This window comes from Ceratotherium simum, chromosome 17 (assembly GCF_057802395.1).
Source record: "Ceratotherium simum simum isolate JZ-2026a chromosome 17, ASM5780239v1, whole genome shotgun sequence".
Taxonomy (NCBI): Eukaryota; Metazoa; Chordata; class Mammalia; order Perissodactyla; family Rhinocerotidae; genus Ceratotherium; species Ceratotherium simum.
The window spans coordinates 11606804-11632501 of record NC_141916.1 but is presented as its reverse complement, the minus strand read 5'-3'; the positions used below and the strand labels follow the sequence as shown (position 1 = coordinate 11632501).

At 38.1% G+C, this 25698-nt stretch overlaps 1 protein-coding gene across 27 annotated transcripts in view; it reads right to left on the bottom strand.

Moving 5' to 3' along the window:
• R3HDM2 (R3H domain containing 2) overlaps positions 1 to 25698 on the bottom strand; it is a 139230-nt gene that overhangs the window by 91129 nt on the left and 22403 nt on the right. For 20 of the 27 annotated variants that reach the window (XM_087442149.1, XM_087442152.1, XM_087442151.1 and 17 more), the window contains 2 exons: positions 15021 to 15083; positions 2360 to 2515 (listed from right to left, as the gene is read on the bottom strand). The gene's annotated coding sequence lies outside the window, so the exon portion shown is untranslated. Of the gene's footprint in view, positions 1 to 2359; positions 2516 to 15020; positions 15089 to 25698 lie in introns of all 27 variants that reach the window. The other 7 variants (XM_087442142.1, XM_087442143.1, XM_087442159.1 and 4 more) reach the window with 4 other exon arrangements.

Here is a 25698-nt window from a genome sequence, read left to right as displayed (position 1 = left end):
AGCTAGTTAAAACCTCCTTCATAGGATTTAAATGCAATTAAATAATTTTCAAAATAATTTTGTGGGACCAGCCCAGTGGCGTAGCAGTTAAGTTCACATGCTCTGCTTCAGCAGCCCGGGGTTTGCAGGTTCGGATCCTGGGTGCGGACCAACGCACTGCTTGTCAAACCGTGCTGTGGCAGCGTCCCATATAAAGTAGAGGAAGATGGGCATGGATGTTAGCCCAGCACCAATCGTCCTCAGCAAAAAAGAGGAAGATTAGCAATGGATGTTAGCTCAGGGCTAATCTTCCTCACAAAAAAAAAAAAAAAAAGAATTTTGCAGGGTGTTTGGTGCACAGCAAATCTGTGACAAACTGAAGCTATTATTATACGCTCTGCCATCACTCTTCTCCCTAGTATGGGCAGAAAAGAGACTAAAAGGCTTTAAAAAGTAGAGCCAATTTCAGAGAAACTAAAACCAAAATACGACCATTTGTGGGTCTCATTTTAGGGATTTCTGATATTGATTCCATGGAGGTCTGGTGGTATTGATTATTTTTCTTACAACCATTTCTCCCACTAAAATATAAGCTCCATTTTTTAAAATTATATAAGGAGATGAACATTAATTAAACTTATTGTGGTAATCATTTCTCAATCTATGTATGTCATTATGTGTACACCTTAAAAAGTATGAGCTGTATGTCAATTATATTTCAATAAAACTGGAAAAAAAAATGTAAACTCTCTAAGGGCAGAGATTTTTCCTTTTTCTTTATTGCTATATCCCTTACTCTCAGACAGTTTCTGGCACAATAAGTGTTTTTTAATAAACTATTAACTACAAAAATCAAGTATGGAGTGGTTATCTGACACCCCAACATCAATATGATATGTAAGCAAGCCCGGCATAACCAGAAAATGAATTATTTATATAAAGCTACTTCACTTAGCTGCCTCCTCTAATTTCAGAACAGTTTCCTTAAAAATGAAATTAATGAAAACATCAGAGTATGTCTTTAATATGAGGACATTTCTGCTCTCTTCAACTTCACTTCCTCACCTGCCTGCACAAGGATACTCATAATACTCAGTAATTTCATACATAATCCTACCAGAGAGGATAATTCAATTAACTAAATTGTACTGAAGCTCTTTTTTTAAGCTCCAAATATGATGGGACGTGGTAGAAAGAAATTCAAAAGAGCAGGTTAGGAAAAAGGCACCTCTCTGCATGTCTCTCCCACTTTTATCCCCAGCCCCCTTAAGTCTTGCATAGGTCAATCCTATCAATTCCTAAGAACTCAAAGCAAGTCTACAAACTATATCCTATACCCTATCACATTTCAAAATCATGATTTTCAAATTCTCTTAATCAATTCATTTATCTCTGATGAATGCTCATTTCCAAACTAAAGGTTAGAGTATTGTGGCAGGCGTAGGTAATTTGAAATCAAATCTATTCTGAAACAGATTGAAATGACCTTGACAACATTATACATAACACTTTCAGGTAGACAGAATGATGGCTGCTCAAAAGATAGCTCAGCAGCATATCCTGCATAACTGAGAATTAAGGGTGTCGACAAGGGGAATATGTGGCAGATGTGCTTTCTATATCACACAAATCCCAAACTAGCCTGGGTACTCATTCAAAGTTTTATTTTAATAAAATTGCATCCTCCATATTAGTCTGATTCTGAAACTCATCTACAGCATAAGGCATTATCTTAAAGAAAAACTGCTCTTGGGGACCTCAAGATACTATGAGCAAAAGACAAGTATAACATTCTTGAACACTGGCAAAATAAACTCCCAATAGCCCTAAATTCCATGACTGGACTTAGATGGATTAACATAACTCCTCCCTGAACAAAATTCAAAGCATTATTAAAAAAAAAGACACAAAAGCCAACAAGCTCCAACACATCCTCTTCTAGATCAAAAAATACAAAGCTATAAATGTCTAGAAATGCCTCAAGGTGTGTAATTACTGAAGCTAATTAGCATTCCCAAAATTAAACATCCCCTGCAATGCTCAAGGGATTGAGGGGCAGAAAGGAGGTATAGCAGAATTCTGGAATTAACCAATATAACTTTCTAGGAGAAGAAAAATGATTATCAACCTCATAAGTCTCAACTAAAATGTAAAACTTTCTGTGGCTGTTATTCACTGGGAAAGTGGGAATTAACTGGGGAGGAAGCTCAGAACTGTGATAATGATTTTGTAATAAAGATAACATGAAAGATCCTTTCATTCGTACCAAAAAGATGTTGTTCTAAAAAGAAAACACATTTTAAAAATCTATACTAAATCATCTTTTTCTATAAGATCACCAGAGTTGTGCCATATAATGTTACCTCTAATTCTCACTTACCTTTATCCTAGAAAAGAGTATAACTATGGGATCCTGGGTAAAGATTCAGTATTCTGTACAGTATAATTTTAGAGATTTGATTTCCAAGTCTGCCACTTATAAGCTGTGTGATCTTGGGCAAGTTACTTAATCTCTTGGTGCGTCAGTTTCCCTTATCTGTAAAACAAAAGTAACAGTAACTATCTCATGGGGCTGTAAAGATTAAATGAGTTAACATACAGGTAAAATGCTTAGACACATGGAAAGCATTTAAATCTATGTTCGCTATTATTTTTGTTGTTGATATTTAGTCTTCTCTAAACTAATACAACAAGATCAGGGTAACTATTTTTAAAATTTGGAAGAGTTAATATAAAAATAATATTATCTGTTTTATGGTTCCTCTGAAACTGAGGGACTTGCTTGCATAGAATGAACAGAATAAGTAGGCACCCAGAGTGATACTGTTTTAAGGTCCTCAATATGCATTTTCCTCTCAGAGACAAATATTCTGGGATGCAATCTAATATTCCTGTGCCACAATAATGAACTTCCCTTCCTGCACCTACCAGGAAAATTAACGGTGCAGGAGACAAACAAGTAAATTATAATGTATTATGTTGAGTGCTAGCTAGAGCTGCTCACAGGTTAGAAGGGAATAGAGGGAGCAGGCATCTAAATCAGAGGAAAGGCTTCCAGAAGGAGGAGATGTTTAAATCTAATCCTCAAGGACAAATAATATTTAGCCAAACAGAGAAGTGGAGAAACAGATCTAAATTCCATATTTACAAGCTGGATGATTTGAGGAAAGTTACTTAATCTCGCTAAACCTCAGTTTCCTCATCTGTACTTCTTTTGGAAGGCTGTAAAGATTAAATGAGGTAATATATGTAAAGTACTTAGAACAGTGCCAGGAACATAGTGTGAACCCAACAAACTAATATTACTAACAGAGATGTATGGGTCCCCATGATGCTTTCTCAGAACTGCAAGTACTGCATAAAGAAAGCTATAGTATAAGGCACTCACAGAAAAGCAGCTTGAGAAGAAGCTAGAGGCTAGTGGAAACAGGATGATAAAACATCTTGCATACTAACTAAAGCCATGAGAAACTTGTAAAGGATTTTCAGAAAGGAATTGCATCATCATATTTCTATTTTAGAAAGGTTACTTTTGCTACAGTGTGGATGGCTTAGAAAGAAGATAAAACGGAGGCAGAGACACCAGTTAGGAAAAGATGAGATAGGCATTCTGGCTGTAGAATGAGGGGATTCTGACCCAAGAGGCATCAAGGAGGTAGAATCATTAAGACTTAGTGACATATGAGATATGTGTGACGACTGCGAGAGAAGTTAAGAGGACACCAGGTGACTGGATGACTCTGAGACGCAGCTCTCCAAGTGTGGCCTGAGACTCTTGGGAATCTTCAAGACTTTTTCATGGGATCTGCAAGGTCAAAACCATTTTTATAATAATACTAAAGTCTTGTTTGCCCTTTTCACTCTCACGCTCTCACAGGATATGACAGTATTTTCTAAAAGCTACAAGCCATGTAGTATCACAATCAATTGAATGAAAAGACAGATATGAGAGTCCATCTGTGTTCTATTAACCCCAACATTAAATCAGATTTGTAAAAATGGAAAACAATGACACATTCTCACTAAATTTTGTTGTTGATGTTTTGGAAAAAATTTTCATAAAAAACTTGCTTTTATGTTAACATGTAATGGATTTATTATCATTTTTAAATGAATTAATAAAATTTTTTAAAATTTTCCATTTTTAATTTCTAATACATTAATATTGATAAGTATAACCCATATTTAAAAAAAAGCTCTTCTGGAAGCCTCAATAATTTTTAAGAGTATAAAGAGATTCTGATACCAAAAAGTTTGAGAACAACTAGGGTGAATATTTCCACCACTGAGACAGGAATACTGAAGAAGAAACCAGTTTGGAAAGAAAGATGATAAAGTTCTGCTTAAAACATGGTAAATGTGATGTACTCGTGGGATGACACAACCAAAGTGCACAATAGGCAGTTACACTGGTGAGCCTGGATATCTAGACCAACACACTGTGACAGAAGCTGAAACCTTGATTTTAAAGGGAGAGTGCATGGAGAGAACAGTGGCTGATTAGCAGCAGAAAAGGCTACAGAGGTGAGCAGAGGCCTCAGGACCAGTATTTAAGGAATAAAGAAGAGGACGAAGACTCCACATAGAGGAAAAGAAAGTTATAAAAATTTGAAAAAAAGAAATAAAATAAACGAGCACATCACTAACTATAAATTAAAGAGGGAAAAAAAGCTGGCCAGAGCTTTGAAGAAAAGCAAAAAACCAATTCACCATTAGTAATGGCAGGGAAAATATAACAGATAAATGAAATCCAGTAGTAACTCCAAAATCTCATTTTAGCCAAGTGTTTAAATCTCTTCTCACATAATGCTTTTTTCATATCAGAGTTACTCATAGACAACAGAATGATTTCAGGTTCATTTTTTTGCCTTCTTTGTTTACCCCCCGGAGGAAATGCAAACAAGTAAGAAAATGACCAAAAAGATAGAGATGGAAAGAAAAGGAAATATCCTGGATGAAATATACGAAGGGAGTTGACTGAAACAGTGACTCAATGAAGAGGCATTCATTCATCCAACAAATACTAACTGAGTAACCACTCTGCAAGGCATCATGACAGGCACTGTCGAAAACAGCTGACTAATATACCAAGCTACGCCCTGGGTTCATCAGCAGAAGCAAGAGACTGGAAATAGAAATAAAACTTTTCTGATGAGACTGGCACAAGCAGAGGCAGCTCTATTCCAAAGGTGGCTCTAGAAGATTCCCAGAGCTCAAAGTCACCTAATTACTGAAATGTGTCCTAATTCCATAAAATAACTTCAAAGAAATATTTTCTTCAAGTGTTTGATAGCTACGTGGTCCTGTAGCAAAGCTATATTTCTGAGTTTTTATACAGATAAGTGCAGCTTTGAAATGTAGAAATAAATATTTAAGAAATCCTAGTATATACATTAAATCATCATAAACTCTGATGTACTCTCCAAAATAATAAAGGTCAAAGATTACCTAGGTAGATGCAACTAGGCTGGAAAGGCTGCTTTAACTGGTCAACTCTCCCCTTTAAATACAGGAAAATGTGATTTTATAAATATGACCATTCTTTCGAGAAAAGGACTATAAAGATAAGAATAGAGAAAAGGCATATGAAAATACCCAGAATTTAGAATTATATCCAAAGAGAACCCTGAACAAGAAAGTATATATCATCACGCACACGCTGTCACTAAAATCTTTTCACACCATCATCTTGTGCTATGGTAGCTGACCTATTTCTTGCTCTAAGCCTATTATCTGATTGATTTGCAAACTTCTGGAAGTAACTAGGCTTCATCAGAACTGAACAACATCAGAAGTACCTTTTTGTCTGAGTTATATTTAGCCTCCATTCTGCCCCCTCTTCCTTTTAGGAACTTGAGAAAGGAAGGAATTATTGGACAGTAGTTAATAAGAATGGGTACTCCTAATGTCACTGAAAACTTTGGGCATGGGGGAGGATGCCATTTCTGACTAACATGGAATAACAGGGATCATATTTACCTTCCTGGTAGAAACAACTAAAAAACCAGACAAAACATGTGAGGCAATGGTTTTTAAGACACTGGACATCAGGCAATGAAGGACAGTGATTCCTGAGAGATGGCAAACAAATAAGGTAAGCCCTATGATTACCCAAGCTTAATGCCTAGAGAGTGTTTCCAAGTAACGTCAAAAGGAAGAGGGAGCCCAGGAGGAATACAGGCAGAGTCCAACATGCTCCCTGAATAGAGAACACAGGAGTGACAGTCTGAGAAAGCAAAGGAGTCTAGAGTTCACAGAAGAGAGTAAGCCACAGACTGGAGAAAGTGTTTGCAAACCACACATCCAATAAAGGACTTGTATCCAGAATATAAAAAGAACTCTCAAAACTCAACAGTAAAGAAACAATCCAATTAGAAAATGGGCAAAACACATGAACAGATATGGTCAAAATCATTAGCCATTAGGGAAATGCAAATTAAAACCACAATGAGATATCACTACACACCTATCATAATGGCTCAAATAAGAAATACTGACAATACCAAATGTTGGCAAGGATGCAGAAAAACTGGATCACTCATACATAGCTGGTGGGAATGTAAAATGGTACAACCACTCTGGAAGACAATTTGGCAGTTTCTTATAAAATGAAATATGCAATTACCACACTACCCAGCAATATACTCTTGGGTATTTATCCCAGACAAATAAAAGCTTATGTTTATACAAAAACCTGTACATGAATGTTCACAGTAGCTTTATTCCTAACAGGCAAAAATTGGAACCAACCCAGAAGTCCTTCAACACGTGAATGCTTAAACAAACTTGGGGCCACCATACCATGGTTTACTACTTAGCAATAAAAGCATATATCTTACTGATATATGCAACAATATAAAGCAATAAAAGCATATATCTTACTGATATATGCAACAACTTGGATGGATCTCAAGGGAATTATGCTGAGTGGGGGGAAGAAAAGTTACATACTGTATGATTCCATTTAAGTAACATTTTTGAAATGACAATATTATATAGATGGAGAAGAGATTCTTTTTGGTTGCCAGGGTTACAGGTTTATGAATGAGGTGGAGGGAGGTGGGTGTGGCCATAAAAGTGCAAGAGGAAGGATTCTTGTGAGAATGGAACTGTTCTGGATCTTGATGGTGGTTATGGATACATAAATTCACACATGATGAAATTCCATAGAACTACATACACAAACACAAACACACAAAGGAATGCATGTAAAACTGGTCAAATCTGAATAAACTCTGTAGATTGTACCAATGTTAATTTCCTGGTTTTGATATGGTACTATACTTACACAAGCTGTTACCATTAGGAGAAACTGGGTGAAAGGCACATGGAACATTGCTGCACATTTTTTGGTAAATTATACTCACAATGAAAAGTTAAAATAAATGACTGAGAAATGAAAAGATTATAGAATTAGTAAAGAAAGAAATTTAAGAAGTTATTATAACTATACTCCATATGTGCAAAAATCTAAAGGAAAAAAGTAAGCACAATAGGGTAGAAGAAGTAAAAAAAAATCTGTGAAAAGTTAGAGATAACAATACACTATATAAGACTAATAGCAGACTAGAAATCACAACAGAACAAATCATAGGTAAAAAACTTGAGGACATAGCAATAGAAACTAAGCAAAATAAAAAACGAACCAAAATAAAAAACAGAAAGAAAAAACCATTGAGATAAAATGAACAAAGCATCAGTGAACTGTGGGATAAATTAAAATTGCCTAATATATGTGTCAGTGGCATTTCCCAAAAAGAGAGAGGGAAAAATATTTAAATAAATAAATAATAGAGCCAGCCCTGATGGCCTAGTGGTTAAAGTTTGGCACTCTCACCACTGCAGCAGCCCGGGTTCAGTTCCCAGTTGTGGAACCACACCATTCGTCTGTCAGTTGCCATGCTGTGGTGGCGGCTCACACAGAAGACCTAGAAGGACTTACAACTAGGATATACAACTGTGCACTGCGGCTTTGAGGAGGAAAAGGAAAAAAAAGAAATAATAACTTAAAAGTTTCCATACTGGAATAAAATTATAAATACACAGATCCAAGAAGCTCAAAGAACGAAACCAAGCCACATCATTACCAAACTACCTAAAACCAGTAATACACAGTAAAGTTAAAAGCAGTCAGAGAGGGGCAGGCCCAGTGGCAGAGCAGTTAAGTTCCCGCGTTCTGCTTCAGCGGCCCGGGGTTCACTAGTTCAGATCCTGGGTGTGGACCTACTCACTGCTCATCAAGCCATGCTGAGGCGGCATCCCACGTAGAAGAACTAGAAGGACCTACAGCCAGGATATACAACTATGTACTGGGGCTTTGGGGAGAAAAAAGAAAAAGAGGAAGATTGGCAACAGATGTTAGCTCAGGGCCATTTTCCTCAAAAAAAAAAAAAAAAACATCAAGTTTGCCTTTAAAAAAATTTTAAAAAGCAGCCAGAGAAAATGTACTTATTACATATAGAGGAACAAAGACTAAGATGAGAAAAGAATTCTCATTGGAAACTATTCAAGTCAGAAGATAATGGAGTAGTATCTTAAAAGAGTGAAAGAAAAAAACTGTCAATCAAGAATTCTATACTCAGAAAATACCTTTCAAAAATGAAGGCAAAATAAAGACTTTTTCAGACAAACGAAAGCTAAAAGAATTCATTAGCAGCAGACCCTATACTAGTCCTTTGGGCTGAATGAATATGATAACAGATGGAAATCTGGATCTACACAAGGAATGAAGAGCAGCAGAAATGGTAACCATGTGGGCAAATAGAAAAAAAATTTTTTTTTGCTTGTTATTTAAATATTTTTTAAAAATTATCAACTATTCAAAGCAAGAATAATTTAAAATATATTGTATTATGTACATATACAAGTAAACTGTATGACCAGAACAGGACAATGGCCAGAAAGGAAGAAACAGAAGTATACTATTGTAAAGTTCTTATACTATACATGAAGTTGTATAACATTACCTTCAAGTAGAATGTATGGCCTATAACAGGAAAAATGGAAATCAACAGACATTCACTTAGGAATCCCAGACATTGGACTTCTTAGATAGACTTTAATCTGCCATTTTAAATAAGATCAAAAAAGGAAAGGAAACCATGACTAAAGAATTAAAGGAAAAGTATGAGAACAATGTCTCACAAAAAATAGAATATTAACAGAAAGACAGAACCAAATAGAAATTTTGGAGTTGGAAAGCACAATAACAGAAATGAAAAACATCACATCTGTAGAGGGGTTCAACACAAGATGTGAGCAGGAAGAATGAATCAGTAAACTTGAAGCTGGGTCAACTAATGTTATCTAGTCCGAGGAACAGAAAGAAAAAAGAATAAAGAACAATGAACAAAGTCCCAGAAACCTGTGGGACACCATCAAGCATATCAACAAATGATACTGGGAGTCCCATGAGAGAAGAGAAAGGGAAAGGAAGAACACATAACGAAATAATGGCCAAAAATCTCTCAAATTTGATTTAAAACACTATATCTACAAATCTGAGAAGCTCATCAGAAAGCATGGAGGCCAGAAGGCAGTGGGAAGATATATTCAAAGTGTTGGGGAAAGAAAAAAAAAGACTATCAACCAAGAATTCTATATCCAGCAAAATTATCCTTTAAAAATGAAGGACGAGGGCCGGCTCCGTGGCTTGGCGGTTAAGTGCGCGCGCTCTGATGCTGGCGGCCCGGGTTCGGATCCCGGGAGCGCCCCGAGGCACCACTTCTCCGTCCAACGCGAGGCCGGGTCCCACGTACAGCAGCTGGAAGGATGTGAACCTATGACATACAACTATCTACTGGGGCTTTGGGGGGAAAAAACTGAATAAATAAAATCTTTAAAAATGAAGGACGAATTAAGACATTCCCACATAAAAATGAGAGGACTCATCACTAGCAGATCTAGTCTACAAGAAATACTAAAGAGAGACAGTCAGGCTGAAATAAAAGAACACTAGGCAGTATTCAAATCCAAATGAAGAAATCAAGAGTATTGGTATAGGTAAATATAAAAGACAGTCTAAATGTATTTATTGTCTGTGACTCTTTTTTTCTATCTGATTTTAAAAACAACTGCATAAAGCTATAATTTATAAATCTGTGTTGATAGGCAGACAATGTATAAAGATGTAATCTGTATAATAGCACAAAAGAGAGGAGAGCATACAGAAATACACAGGCACAAAGTTTTGTATACTATTGTAATTGAGTTGGTATAAATTGAACCACGTTGCTATAAATTAAGACAGTAATGGTAATCCCCAAGGCAATCACTAAGGAAAATCTCACAAAGGCAATCTACAAAACCCCATAAATAACATCATACTTAATGGTAAAAGACTGAAGGCATTCACTCCAAGATCAGTAATAAGAGAAGGATGTCCACTTTTGCCACTTCTATTCAACACTGCACTGGAGGTTCTAGCCAGGGCAATGAGCGAATAAAAAGAAAGAAGAGGCATCTAGATTGGAAAAGAAGAAGCAAAACTATCTCTATCCGCAGATGACATGATCTGGTATGTAGAAAATCCTAAGGAATCCAATAAAAACAAATAAACAAGTTCAGCAAGATTACAAGATACAAGGTCAATATACAAAAATTGATTGTATTTTTATACACAAGCAATGAACAATCCAAATGTGAAATTAAGAAAAAAAATTTACAATAGTAACAAAAATAATAAAATACTTAGGTATAAACTTAACAAAAGAAGTGTAATGGGGTAGCGTTAAAAAAATGTAAGATTTGTATATTGAAAATTACAAACTATTACTGATCGAAATTAAAGAAGATCTAAATAAGAGGAAGATATCCCATGCTAATGGATTGGAAGACTTAATATTGCTAAGACAGTAACACTCCCAATACTAATCTAGAGATTCAACGCAATCCCTATCAAAATCCCAGCTGACGTTTTTGCAGAAATTGGCAAACTGCTTCTAAAATTCACACGGAAATGCATGGGACCTAGAATAAACAACATAATCTTGAAAACGAAGAACAAAACTGGGAGACTCACATTTCCCTATTTCAACTTACTACAGAAAGCTATAGTAATCAAAACAGCGTCGTAGTGAAATAGAATTGAAAGTCCAGACATAGACCCTTACATTTATGGTCAAGTGATTTTCTACAAGTGTGCCAAGACAATCAAATAGGCCAAAGATAATCTTTTCAACACATGGTGCTTGGACAAGTGGACATCTACACATAAAAGAACAAAGTTGGAATCATACCTCACATCATATATAAAAATTAACTCAAAATAGATCATAGACCTAAATGTTAAGATCTAAAACTATAAAACTCTTTTTTTTTTTTTTTTTTTGTGAAGATCAGCCCTGAGCTGACATCTGATGCCAACCCTCCTCTTTTTTGCTGAGGAAGATCAGCCCTGGGCTAACATCTGTGCCCATCTTCCTCTACTTTATATGGGACACCGCCACAGAATGGTTTGACAAGTGGTGCATCGGTGTGCGCCCAGGATCCAAACCTGCGAACCCTCAGGCTGCCGAAGCGGAGCGCGCCACTTACCCGCTACGCCACTGGGCCGGCCCCTAAAACTATAAAACTCTTAAAAGAAAACATTGGAATAAATCTCTGTGACCTTGGGCTAGGCAAAATCTTCTCAGACACAACACTAAAAGTATAAGCAACAAAAGAAAAAATAGATCAGGTGGACCTCATCAAATTTAAAACTGTTGTCTGTAAACAATAACCATCAAGAAAGTGAACAGACAACCCACAGAATGGGAAAAAATATTTGCAAAGCATGTATCAGATTAGGAACTTGTATCCATAAAACAGAACTCTTACAACTCAATAATAAAAAGACAGGCACCAGTCCAGTGGCACAGTGGTTAAGTTTGCACGCTCCACTTCGGTAACCCAGGGTTCAGGGGTTCGGATCCCAGGTGCTGACCTACGCACCACTTATCAAGCCATGCTGTGGCAGCATCCCACATATAAAATGGAGGAAGATGGGCACAGATCTTAGCCCAGGGCTAATCCTCCTCAGCAAAAAGAGAGTAGGATTGGCAACAGATGTTAGCTCAGGGCTAATCTTCCTCACCAAAAATAATAATAATAACAATAATAATAAAAAGACAAGTTATCCAATTTTTTAAAAGCAACGGATTTAAATATACATTTCTCCAAGAAAGATATATAGATGCCCAACAAGTACATGAAAAGATGCTTAACGTCATTCGTCATCAGGGAAATGCAAATCAAAACCATAACGAGATACTATGTGACACCCACTAGGATGGCAAGCATCAAAACACAGACAATAAGAAGTTTGGTGAGGACAGACAAATGGGGACCCTCATACACTGCTGGTGAGAATGTAAAATATAGTGCAGCCACTTTGCAAGCAGTTTGACAGTTCCTCAAAATGTTAAACATAAGAGTTACCATAAGAACCAGCAATTATACTCCTAGGTATATACCCAAGGGAAATGAAAACATATGTCCACACAAAAACTTGAACATAAATGTTCATAGCAGCATTAGTCACAGTACCGAAAAAGTAGAAACAACCAAAACGTCCACAAACATATGAATGGATAAACAAAATGTGATATAGCCACACAATGGAATATTATTCAGCCATAAAAAGGAACAAAGTAGTGGTGCATGCTACAACTTGGTTGAACCTCAAAAACATTATGCTAAATGAAAGAAGCCAGACACAAAAGGTCACATATTGTGTGATTCCTTTTATATGATATATCCAGACTAAGCAAATCCATGCAGACAGAGAGCAGATTAGAGGTTACCAGGTGATGGGGTGGGGGGGAATAGGGAGTCATTACCTAATGAGTATAGGGTGGTTTATGGAATGATGAAAAAGTTTTCAAACTGGAAAGAGTTAGTGGTTGCACAACATTGTAAATACACTCAATACCCCTGAACTGTACACTTTAAAATTGTTAATTATATGTTACATGAATTTCACTCAATGAAAAAAAAATTAACTTGGAGGGAACAAAAGTATAGGTCCATACAAAGATTTGTACACAAATACTCACAGCATAGCTTTATTGTAATTGCCAAAAACTAGAAAGAACACAAATGTGCATCAGCAAGTGAATGGATAAACAAATCACATCACAGCTATACAAGAGATCGCAACTCAGCACTAGGAATGAACTATTGATTCATGCTACAATATAGATGAATCTCTAAATAATTATGCTTAGTAAAGAAGGCCAAACCAAAAATAAATAAATGTGAGAGTATACACTTTACAATTCCATTTGTATAAAACTTCTAGACAGTGCATACTATTCTATGACAGAAAGTTGATCAACGGTGGCCTAGGGATCATGAAGGCTGGAGGAAGGATTACAAATTGGGATAAGGAAACTTGCGGGGGTGATGAATACATTCATTATCTTGATTACGGTGATAGTTTCATGGGTGAACACATAGGTCAAAACTTCACAAATTGTACACTTTTAATATGTACAGTCATGGGCCAGCCCCATGGCTTAGCGGTTGAGTACGCGTGCTCCGCTAATGGCGGCCCAGGTCGGATCCCGGGCGTGCACGGACGCACTGCTTGTCCGGCCTTGCTGAGGCTGCATCCCACATACAGCAACTAGAAGGATGTGCAACTATGACATACAACTATCTACTGGGGATTTGGGGGAAAAAAAAAAAGGAGGAGGACTGGCAATAGATGCTAGCTCAGAGCCGGTCTTCCTCAGCAAAAAGAGGAGGATTAGCATGGATGTTAGCTCAGGGCTGATCTTCCTCACAAATAAAATAAAATAAAATGGGCAAAGGACCTGAATGGACATTAAAAAAAAAAATATGAACAGTCAATGATACCTCAATTAAGCTCTTTTTTGAAAAAGATGGGGAAAGGGGAAATAGGGCAATATACTCATGCTGGCCACTTAATCACTGATAAGGTAGTAATAAAAGCAGTTTTACTTTACCTTGCTGAAAGTAAAGACAAGGCAAAATGAAACATGGAGAACCACTCAAAGTAGCATATAAATTTGAATTTTTATAAACTTAAAAATACTTCCATTAACCTATATTATAATTTCAGAGATGCTCAATCCTCATTTTTTTTTTTAAAGATTTTATTTATTTATTTTTTTTCCCCCCAAAGCCCCAGTAGATAGTTGTATGTCATAGCTGCACATCCCTCTAGTTGCTGTATGTGGGACGCGGCCTCAGCATGGCCGGAGAAGCGGTGCGTCGGTGCGCACCCGGGATCCGAACCCGGGTCGCCAGCAGCGCAGTGCGCGCACTTAACCGCCAAGCCACGGGGCCGGCCCATCAATCTTCATTTTTGACTGATCTTCAGTCAGTAATCCTAGCAACTCTCACAGTTCTGTCAAGTACTACAATTAATGGGATCTGTAAATAAGTATTTAGATACACCAAGAAAGCTCCTATAAGAAACCCTAATAAGGTTCCTTAAAGCTAAAAATACCCACGAACAGTATCTCAAATGTGACAAAATTAACAAAAAGACTCCTTTTATCTATATTAATCACCTCTTAAGAATTTCCCAGTTATAGATATTTACCTTTTGCAGATATTTACTGAAATAAATATAAACTATTTCAAAAATTTTATCTACTTTCTCAAAAGTTAGAAAAGCTTTAAGGTTAACACCCTAAGCTGGATTTTTCTTTACTAAAAATATGTCCACTGTTTCAAAGACAAACAAAAAGTATGATGTCTTCACTAGCAGGAAAAAGTTATGGAAATAGGGGTGAAGTTCAGTCAATCAAAACCACTTTACACTCATGACATTTATGCCAGGTAAGGAATGACATTATCTAACCCAAGCTACCATCATCTCTCACTTCCACTACAGCAGGAGCCTTTATTTTTTAATTCAGCTGAACTCAATCTTGATGGACTCTGAGTCTCAATTTCTTCATCTATTAAATGGGTACGATAACACTTCCAACCTCATGAGGTTGTGTGAGGATTGAATGAGAATACAGGTATAGCACTAAGTTTGTTGTCCGGCACATAAAAAGTGCTCCATAAATGTTACCTATTATTACCTGCATAAATGTTCAGCCTCCATGAGTCCAGTGCTGGAATGGCATCACATATAAGAAACAAGTCTAACCTCAAAAAAAAAAAAAAAAAAAGTAAGTTAAAAGCAATTTAAATTTTAATATATTGAGATTCTCAAATAAACTAAAAAGAGATCCATTTCAAAATCCACAGCTCCTTAATATCTTCTTTCCCAATTCCTTTTGCTGACAATGTTTCTCATAACCCTATACCTGTCCTGAACCCTCTATATACATCCCTACTCTTAATTCACAATAAAACACTCTGCTCATTTGGCTCTTTCCCCTCTATTGATCCCCTATAAGCAGTTCTCAGTCCACTTTCTAATATAAATTAATGATCCAGTCTTACTCCTTGAAATTCTTCAGCTGTATTTTTACCCATTATCCTTTTACACAAGATAAGTCTAGAAACTGAGCTAGCAGATCTAGAATCTTTCTTAGTAGGTGAGAAGCAAAAGTTGAGAGGCCAGAGACAGAATTTTCTGTGAGTAGAAATAAATATTGCAAACACATAGTTTAATATCTCCTCATCACAACTGCAGTATTTATTATTATTATTATTGTTATTGCTATTACAGGATTCTGAGGGCTGGCTGCTGCTTAATCCACTTTAAGAACCTTGAGTGCTGAGTGCCACCACTGGAACCCAAACCAGTCTGTGTTCTTGGAAGCCCTCAAAATACCTAAGCCCACTGTGTTCTATGCTGAAGTGAGGAGTATCCCAACTCAGCATTTTGTTTTACAATGCTATCCCGTGAATATCACATCACTAAAGTCTGCCTTCCCTATATCGTAAATAAGATTTCTATGAAAAAGCTCTTTCAGCTTCTTCAAAGCCTCAGGGTTCTGGCATTAGAGATGTGTGCAAGTTTGGTGAGGGTTGCGAGGCATGGCTAGAGGATACTGCCCTTCCCCTTTTCACCACCAACCTTCATCCTGAAACACTGCATGCATGGTGAAGTTGTTCCCAGGAAATGCCTTATTCTCCCCTATGCAAAGAAATTACTAGTTGCCTTTCCCCAGAGGCCCTCAAGCCACGCCCAGAAGTGTCTGATTTTTAAGTAGGCACAGTGGGCTCACGCTGAGAGCCTTGCCATACCAAGAGGTCACTCTCCAATTCTGAGTCAGAGAATCAAGAGCAACATAATTCAAAGCACACACTAGTACTTATTGCTGTGATGGTTTTCTTGCCCTATCTGTAATCTTATCAAAATTAAAAGTGGAATACTTTCTACAAGAAGTTCAATTCCTTTCTGCTGTCCACCCTCCACAACCCCCATCTAGCTTGCAGTTTTTTAATAAAACGCACTACCCTCTTAACTAGTCTCTCTACGTCCACTCTGGGCACTCTGAGGTTCTCCCCAGAGAAGCATGAGTGATCCTTTAAAAATGTAAATCAGATCATTTAGCTTTCTTGCTCAATCAGCTTCCTCCAACAATGGCTTCCCATCATCCCAAGCAAGGTCTACAGAGCCCTACAAAATCTGGCCCCTGCCTATTCTTTTTTTTTTTTTTTTTTTAATAATTTTATTTATTTATTTTTCCCCCAAAGCCCCAGTAGATAGTTGTGTGTCATAGTTGCACGTCCTTCTAGTTGCTGTATGTGGGACGCAGCCTCAGCATGGCCGGAGAAGCGGTGCGTTGGTACGCGCCCGGGGTTCCGAACCTGCGCCGCCAGAAGCGCAGCGAGCGCACTTAACCACAAAGCCATGGTGGCCCCTGCTTATTCTTGAACACACCAAACCACACACTCCCCACACAGCCTTCGTATTTGTTGTTCCTCCTGCCCAGAACACTCCTCTCCCATCAAGGAAATGCTGGTTCTGCCTCCTTTCAAGTAATAGTTCATATGTCACCACGAAGAGGTCTTCCCCGACCACCCAATGTGATGTATCCCCTTCTTCATTACTCTCAATCACGTCACCACATCTATTTTTTTCATAGCACTTATCATAATCTGTATCTTATTTATTTGAAAATTGTCTATTTTCTCCAACAAGAACGTAAGCTCTTTGAGGGCAGAAATCTTGTGTATCTTGTTCATATCTGTACCTCCAATGCCACATACTGCCTGACACATAATAAGTACTGAAAAACAGTTTTCTAATTGTTTGATTCATTTCAAAGCTAAGTACAACCTCTGAGGTCAACTTAGGTTTTTTAAATCTTACTTGTACAGCCAATAAGATGGTCCAGCTGTCAAAACCCTGTGTTCTCTTCTTCATTCTAACAATTTGCCTTGTGTTCTCCAAAAGCTCCTTTCCTTTCTCAGAAGGTAAAATTTGCACTCAGAAAATAAGATGGCAATTGTATCTGGCAACACTGTTCTCTGGGTCTGTGGCAGCAGCAATTGCCAAAGGTCTGGCTACCAGCACTGCACTGAGGAGAGCCTCACAGCCCGGAACAAGCGGGCTAACCTGACCCAACCTGCAAATGCCTGTGAGAATCAGGGTCGCTAAGAGTTCTGTGAAGCACTCCAAACGCCTTCCAAGATAACCTCACAGGAGTGGGAAGATTCATTTCAGCCATCTGACTAGTGGTGCATTCTATAAAGCTTTAATAATGACCCTGTCACCAGAAAAACAGATACTCTGTCCTAGCCTTCCAATCAGCTGCATTTAGCAGCCAACATTCACCTTTTGCAATAAAATGCCACCTATGAGTTCCTATTCCTATCAAATTATCACTGGGTTTGGGCAATAGATAAATCAGAAACTACAGTTAACAAATCTACTTATCTGGGATCCAAGGCAATTAATTAAACTTACTTGGAGCAGAATAGCCTCTAGTCACCTGGAAACAAGTTTTAAAGATCCTAACAACTGTAACACTTGGGCACACCAAAATGGCTATAATCTGAAGAACAGCCACAGGTCGCTTCCAATGGTGCTCCTATACTGAAAGTGACCTTCCCCCTCCAAAATAAGTAATGTTTAAAGTCAGCTGAACCTTGAACAACAACTCTGACTTTTCTCTAAAATAAGGGCTATGACAGCTACCTTAATGAGAGGCCAATAAACTCAGGGCAAGGGGCGCATTGTGCTGACACTGTCACCTCATCTAGGACTTCAGCTGATTCATCCTAATGGGCTGACAGGTCACTAATATCTGCACCTTGCCCAAGATTCTTGTTTACTTTACATATAAAAACACTGTCTACTCAAGACAGCTGCAATCCAGACACCTTCTCCTGCTACGGAGCCTTTCCCTTCCTGACTTCACTGAGCACCTTGGAAAAAAAAAAAATTGTCATTTCAGGCCCATATTAGTAACTCTGGATGACAAACAAGACATGGAGGGGCTGGGAACAGTCCACAAAAGGACCAGAGTGTTAACCCTCAGCAATTACCAATTTTTAAAAAAGGACTAAAAAAAATCAGAATCACCTAGGGGAGAAACCAAGCTCTTCAGCACTGACAGATGTTTGATATTATTAAGGTAATTTAGAAAACAGTCGCAAAGTCAAGACCTGAAAATATCTGGTCCTTGGCCATACCAAGTAATCAAAGAAGACATCCTTTAACCAACGTAAGCTTTGTTCTAAGATGAACTTCAAGAAGAAAGACAAGTCAGGCAATTTTAAAAAACCCACAAAATACCCACTTCATTTAAAAGGGAGGGAGGGAGGGAATGAGGGAGGGAGGAAGGAAGAAAGAGAGAAAGAAAGAGGGAAAGAGGGAGAGAGAGAGGAAGGGAGGGAGGGAGAGAAGGAGAGGGAGGGAGAGAAGGAGAGGGAGGGAGGGAGGGAGAGAGAGAAAGAGAGAAACAGAAACAAAGAACAATGCCCACTGTTGTAGATTAAACAGGGTCATAAATTATTTGCAGCAATTCCCATCAAGAAGTAGAGCTCCTTTCCCCAACCCCTGAATCTGAGCTGGCCTTGTGACTTGCTTTGTCCAATAGTATGCAGCTTGAATGACTGCGCAATTGCTGAACCCAGGCCTTAAGAGACCTTGCAACGTCCACTCTTGCCCTCTTGGAACCTAGCCACCGTGCAAGGAAGTCAAGACAGCCTGCAGGAGAGGCCATAGCACCCTGGATGACAGCTCCAGCCCCATGTTGGACAATGCTGGAGTGAGGCTATTGAGGTACAACCAACTGCTAGCCAACCTGCCAACAGAACATAAACACACGAGTGAGCCCAGCAGGTACCACGTGGAACAGAGGCAAGCCGTGCCAGATGAGCCCTGCCCAAATTGCCAGCCCACTTAATCATAAGCAAATAAATAGTTGTTTTAAGCCAGTAAGGGTGGCTTGGTCCATAGCAATAGATAACAGAACACACACAATCAGCTGAGACTAATTCAAAACATTAATAGTAACCCACTCGAAATCAGCAATGTGCATTCCCATCATGTAAGGAAACTGGAATCTCTAAAGAATAACATACAGGACCACCCTCCATTGGTAAGACATATAGCACAGAATTCCAGTCAAACACTCAGATTAATCAATTTGTTCCTGCATCTGTCCCACGGGTAAATACCTGGAGATGATATGTACAAATATATGTATTCCACAAAGGACTCATATGCAAAATATACAAAGAATTTCTACAAATCAATAAGGAAAAGACGAGCCCATTTTAAAAATGGGCAAGCGTTGAACAGGTACTTCACCAAAGAAGATACTTAAAAAGCCAATCTGGGGGCTAGCCCAGTGGCGTAGTGGTTAAGTTCACATGCTTCACTCTGGTGGCCTGGGGTTCACGGGTTCAGATCCCGCGTGCAGACCTATGCATTGCTTAGCAAGCCATTTGGTGGCAGGCATCCCACATATAAAGTAGAGGAAGATGGGTACAGACGTTAGCCCAGGGCCAATCTTCCTCAGCAAAAAGAGGAGGATTGGCAACAGATGTTGGCTCAGGGCTAATCTTCCTCACAAAAAAAAAAGAAAAAAAAGGCCAATATACATATGAAAAGATATTCCACATCAACGGTCATCAGGGAAATGCAAACTAAAACCACAAAAAGGCATCACTACACCCCCAACAGACTAGCTAAAATTAAAAGGACTGACAATACTAAGTGTAGTCAAAGATACAGCACAACCAGAACTTTTATACATTGCTGGCAAGCGAATAATTAATACAACCACTTTGGAAAACTGGTAGTACTTACACATATACACGTAACACGAACTAGCAATTCCACTCCTGGGTATATAACCAACACAAGTGAGTGCTTATGTCTATGAAATGCCATGTACAAAAATGTTCATAGCAGTATTATTCATTGCAGTCCAAAACTGGAAACAACTCAATGGAAAACTTATGGCATAGTCAGACGATGGACTATTACACAGCAATGATAAAGAACAAACCATATGCAACTACATTCATGAATCTCAAAGACAATGATGAGCAAAAAGAGACACAAAGGAGTATACACTGTATGATTCTGTTAATATGAAAATCAAAAACAGATAAAACTAATCTACAGAGTAATAGAAGTCAAAATAGTGATTACCGGGGCCAGCCCGGTGGCACAAGCGGTTGGGTGCGCGCTCTGCTGCAGCGGCCCAGGGCTCACCGGTTCGGATCCCGGGGACGCACCAACGCACCACTTGTCAAGCCATGCTGTGGCGGCGTTCCATATAAAGTGGAGAAAGATGGGCATGGATGTTAGCCCAGGGCCAGTCTTCCTCAGCAAAGAGAGGAGGATTGGCAGATGTTAGCTTAGGGCCGATCTTCCTCACAAAAAAAAAAAATAGTGATTACCTTTGGAAGTCATTTTTGCAAAAGAGCTTCTAGAGCATTTCTGTTATTCGATTAGGTTTACTTCCAGAAAAAACTGCCTGAACAAGAGTATTTGAGGGGATAGCTTATAACTGACACGATGATAGCAGCAGCTGGTTGTGCTCCTGTCCATCCAGCCAACCAACATATGCTGCTAGGCTTAGTTCTGCTTTAGGAAGGACATGCTCTAACCCCGGCACTGTTCTGTACAGCCTGGCCCTCTGTGGCTCCATGTCCAAGTCAGTGCCTTCGTTTAGGACCTCACCATTTTCCACTGGCCTCCTTATCACAAGACATGTGATAAGGGTGATCTTTGAAAAATACAAATATGATGGCATCATCCACCCACACTCCTACCATACGTACACACCCCTCCTTAAAACCCTTCAAAGACTCCCCACTGCCTATAGGATAAATTCTGCACTCCTTAGCAGGGTACTTAAGTTCCTTTATTATCTGGCCCCTGACTACCTTTTCTCTCTCTTTCCATACATCCTGAATTCCATAACAAATTACTTGTAGTTGACCTAGAAAGCTATGCTTTTTCTCACTTCAGTATCTCTGGATATATAATGCATCCTCTACCTAGAACAGCAGTTCTCGAAGAATGGTCTCAGGAGGTCTAAGAGGTCAAACTATTTTTATAATAACAAAATGTTATTTTTCATAACAACACCAAGATGTTACTTGCCTTTTTCACCATAGTGACAAAAGCAATGTAGGTCTAACTGCTAGTGCCTTAGCATCAATCAAGGCAGGGGCATCAAACTGTACTAGTAATATATTCTTCATCACCCCACACTTGCAGTTTAAAAAAGATAAATTTTACTTACACATGTTCTTGATAAAGCAATAAAAATTAATAATTTTATTAAATTTCCATACTTGAGTACATGTCTTTTTAATATTCTAAGTGACAAAATGGAAAGTAAGTATAAAGCACTTCTGCTGCATATCAAAGTGCAATAATTATCTCAAGGAAAAGCAGCTGAACTAACCACTCTTTTGAGTTTTTTTTTTAATTGATGTCATAATAGTTTATAACACTGTGAACTTTTAATTGTACATTATCGTTTGTCAGTCACCATATAAATGCGTCCCTTCACCCCTTGTGCCCACTCCCCAACCCCCTTCCCCCTGGTAACCACCCAACTGTTCTGTCTGTGTGTTACTGAACTAACCACATTTTTCACAGAATACTATTATTTCTTGAGAAAACAACTGACAGGCAAACTACGGTTATTCAGACTTGGGTATGTGGCAATATTTTTCACAAAAATGAACAAAGTGAGCCTGTTACTTAAAAGAAAACAAATGATAGTATTTGTTGCTAGTGATAAAATTCAAGCTTTTAAGCTAAAATCAGAATTCTGAAAATGCGTATCTGCTGTGAGCTTGACAGCTTCTGAATACTTTAAGACTTTCCTGATGAAATGGCAGTGATATTAATGAATGTGATTTTTTTTGTTGTATACTGAACTATGTCAAACATGTGGAAGATCTGCATAACTCAGTGAGCCATTATTATCCAATTGACCAATTCAAGATGTTTCAAAATCATACACAGGTAAAAGATCCATTCACTATACAAGACAGACAAATGATTTTAATGTCACCAAGTATAAAAGTTCATTAATATGGTTTCAGATTTTACACTGCAACTAACCTTTAAGAAACAACCACTCATTGGTTATAGTGTCAAGGAATACCCATAATTACTTGAAGAAGATATTAAAATACTCCTCTCTTTTCCAACTACATATCTTTGAGGCTGGATTTTCTTCATATACTTCAACCAAAATGACTTACTGCAACAGAATGAATGCAGATGCAGATACGAGGATCCAGCTGTCTTCTATTGAGCCAGACGTTAAAGAGATCTGCAAAAATGTAAAACTGTGTCCCTCCTTTTCACTAAATTTTTTGTTTTAAAAAATAGTTTTTTCATTTAAAAAAGTTATATATTAATATGTAAGGAGCCTATTATTTTAATGAATTAATAAATATTTAAATATTTTCTTAGTTTTAATTTCTAATACAGTAAATAGAATCCACATAAATAAAAGTTCTTTGGAGTCTGTAATAATTTTTAAAAGAGTTAAAGAGGGCAGAGACCAAAAAGTTTGAGAACTGCTAATCTAGAATTTCCCCTGCCCCACTTGTCCTTCAAGGCTCTGCTCCTCCAGAAAGCCATCCCTGATAGCTTAGGTAGAGTTACTCTGCTATATGTGCCTACAGTGCAGAGCAAAGACTACATTCTTTCATAAGCACTCAATTAATGGTGCGTTGAATGAACAAGGACAAAATGCAATCTAATGCTGAGTGCTCCACTCATGGACGAAAAAATTTCAAATTGGTTATTTTGTATATATCCACCACGACTAAATCCTCTCTCTCAAATCTTGAATCAACCGCTGGTGGAAATGTAAACTGCATATACTTTTGGAAGGCAATTTTACAATATCTATAAAAATTACAAAAGGATACACCTTTAGAAATTTATCTTAATAATAAAATGACATATGTACAAGGTTATTCATGCAGCACTGTTTGTAACTGCAAAAGACTGGGAAAAAATCACGGGCCGGCTCCGTGGCTTAGCGGTTAAGTGCGCACGCTCTGATGCTGGCGGCCCGGGTTCGGATCCCGGGCACGCCCCGAGGCACCACTTCTCCGTCCAACGTGAGGCCGAGTCCCACGTACAGCAACTAGAAGGATGTGAACCTATGACATACAACTATCTACTGGGGCTTTGGGGGGAAAAACTGAATAAATAAAATCTTTAAAAAAAAAAAAAAAAAAAAAAAAAAAAAAGACTGGGAAAAAATCAAAACGCCCTTTAATAGGACAGTGATAAAATAAACAATACATACATATCCCATAATACTCTGCAGATATAAAGAAGAATAAGGAAATTCTTGATGTACTTATAAGTTATATTGCTAAGCGAAAAGAACAAGACATAGAACCATTTTTGTAAAAAGGAGGAAAAAGAATATATATACATGTTTACATGTATATGTATATTTTATAAGTACATAGAATGCACAAAAACTGGTAATATTAGTTGCCTCTGGAAAGAGGAACTGAATGCTTTGGGTTATAGGAGGAGCAAGAAGAAAACTTCACTCTACTTTTTTCTATTCTTACAATTTTGAACCATGTAAATGTAATACCAATTCAAAAAGTAAATCTAAAAATCTCTAAGAATCTTCATTTCACATAAGGAATAACTTCTCATCTTCTTTTCTTTAGCCTCAAAAAATATCAATCCCTAATTTTCAACTATATGTTCAGTGCTGCCTAAACTAGGTATCTATAATTAACATAAGAATAAAAGATACGCACTATGAAGCCTTTGAATTAAGTAAGCCTTTGTGTTAAGTGGTTAACTAGTGATTTTGGGGTAGGGACAGGATCTTTATCTTTTACCATACATACTTTTGAATTATTTAAATTTCTTACAATGAGTACATATTACTTTTTTTGTGTGTGAGGAAGATCAGCCCTGAGCTAACATCTGATGCCAATCCTCTTCTTTTTTGCTGAGGAAGATTGGCCCTGGGCTAACATCTGTACTCATCTTCCTCTACTTTATATGGAACGCCGCCACAGAACGGCTTGACAAGAGGTGTGTCGGTGCGCGCTCAGGATCCGAACCTGCAAACCCCAGGCCGCTGAAGCGGAGCGCACACACTTAACCACTGTGCCACTGGGCTGGCCACTACATATTGCTTTTGTAATCTGAAAAATGCCAATCTCTATAAGATTGAAGATATTAAATAGAAAATCTACAGTCTTGACTTTGAATTGGAAATATTGATATGAACTTGTGATATACTTTGTCAAAAAAAAAAAAAAAGCCACCTTATTTCCTAGCCTTGTTCACTGAAAACGGCAAGAAACAATGACCAACCCACTAAGCAAATGAGTACATCTTGCACCCAGACTGTGGTCTCTAAACCTCATTTCCCCATAAAGGAACCAGGGTTTTAGGGGTAATGGCTGATCCATGCCCAGGAATGGGAATGTAATAGATGATCTGAGAACATCATGTCAGCCAGAAAACAAGGAAACTATCAAAGAATAACCAGATGAGATCAAAAGGACATTGGAGTCAACTTGAACAGGTTCCCATTTGCCAAGCTGAGACATCAACTTCAGTGAGACATCAATAAGGATAAATCTGAAATTGGCTGAAACACATAAATACGCTTAAACCAGAGAGTTCATAATGACAATTAAAAGAACCTTATTGGGGCAGGCCTGGTGGGGTAGCAGTTAAGTGCATGCGCTCAGCTTCATGGGCCCGCAAGCCTGGATCCCGGGCATGCACCAAGGCACCAACGCACTGCTTGTCAAGCCACGCTGTGGCGGTGTCCCACATAAAGTAGCAGAAGATGGGCACGGATGTTAGCCCAGGGCCAGTCTTCCTCACCAAAAAAAGAGAGGAGGATTGGCATCAGATGTTAGCTCAGGGCTAATCTTCCTCACAAAAAAAAAAAAAAGAAAAAGAAAGACTCAAGTTTTTGTCTTGCCTTTGCTGCACAAGTTGTACCTCAGACTAACCAAACAGGTGATGAGGGGAGGTATCTCTTTATAAAAGTATTCCAGCTAAAATAAAGAAATGACAGAATTTGAATATCACCATTTAGTAACCCCTGATGAAGTTCAATGAAGTAAGGCATGTAGACAATGATCATCAATGTCTGCTGACATCAGAAAAATGAGACTAATAGACATCACACACCTCCCTCTAACGGAAGTACACTATCAAGTATTCTAGCCAAAAACTTTGAATCTGAATCTGATCAAGTCTCTAGACGTTAACTGCCAGTTTGAAGAAAATACAGGGGACAGAGAAACATGTTAAATGACACCATGATGTCGATCACCAAATTCATCTGTGGGAAACTACTGAAC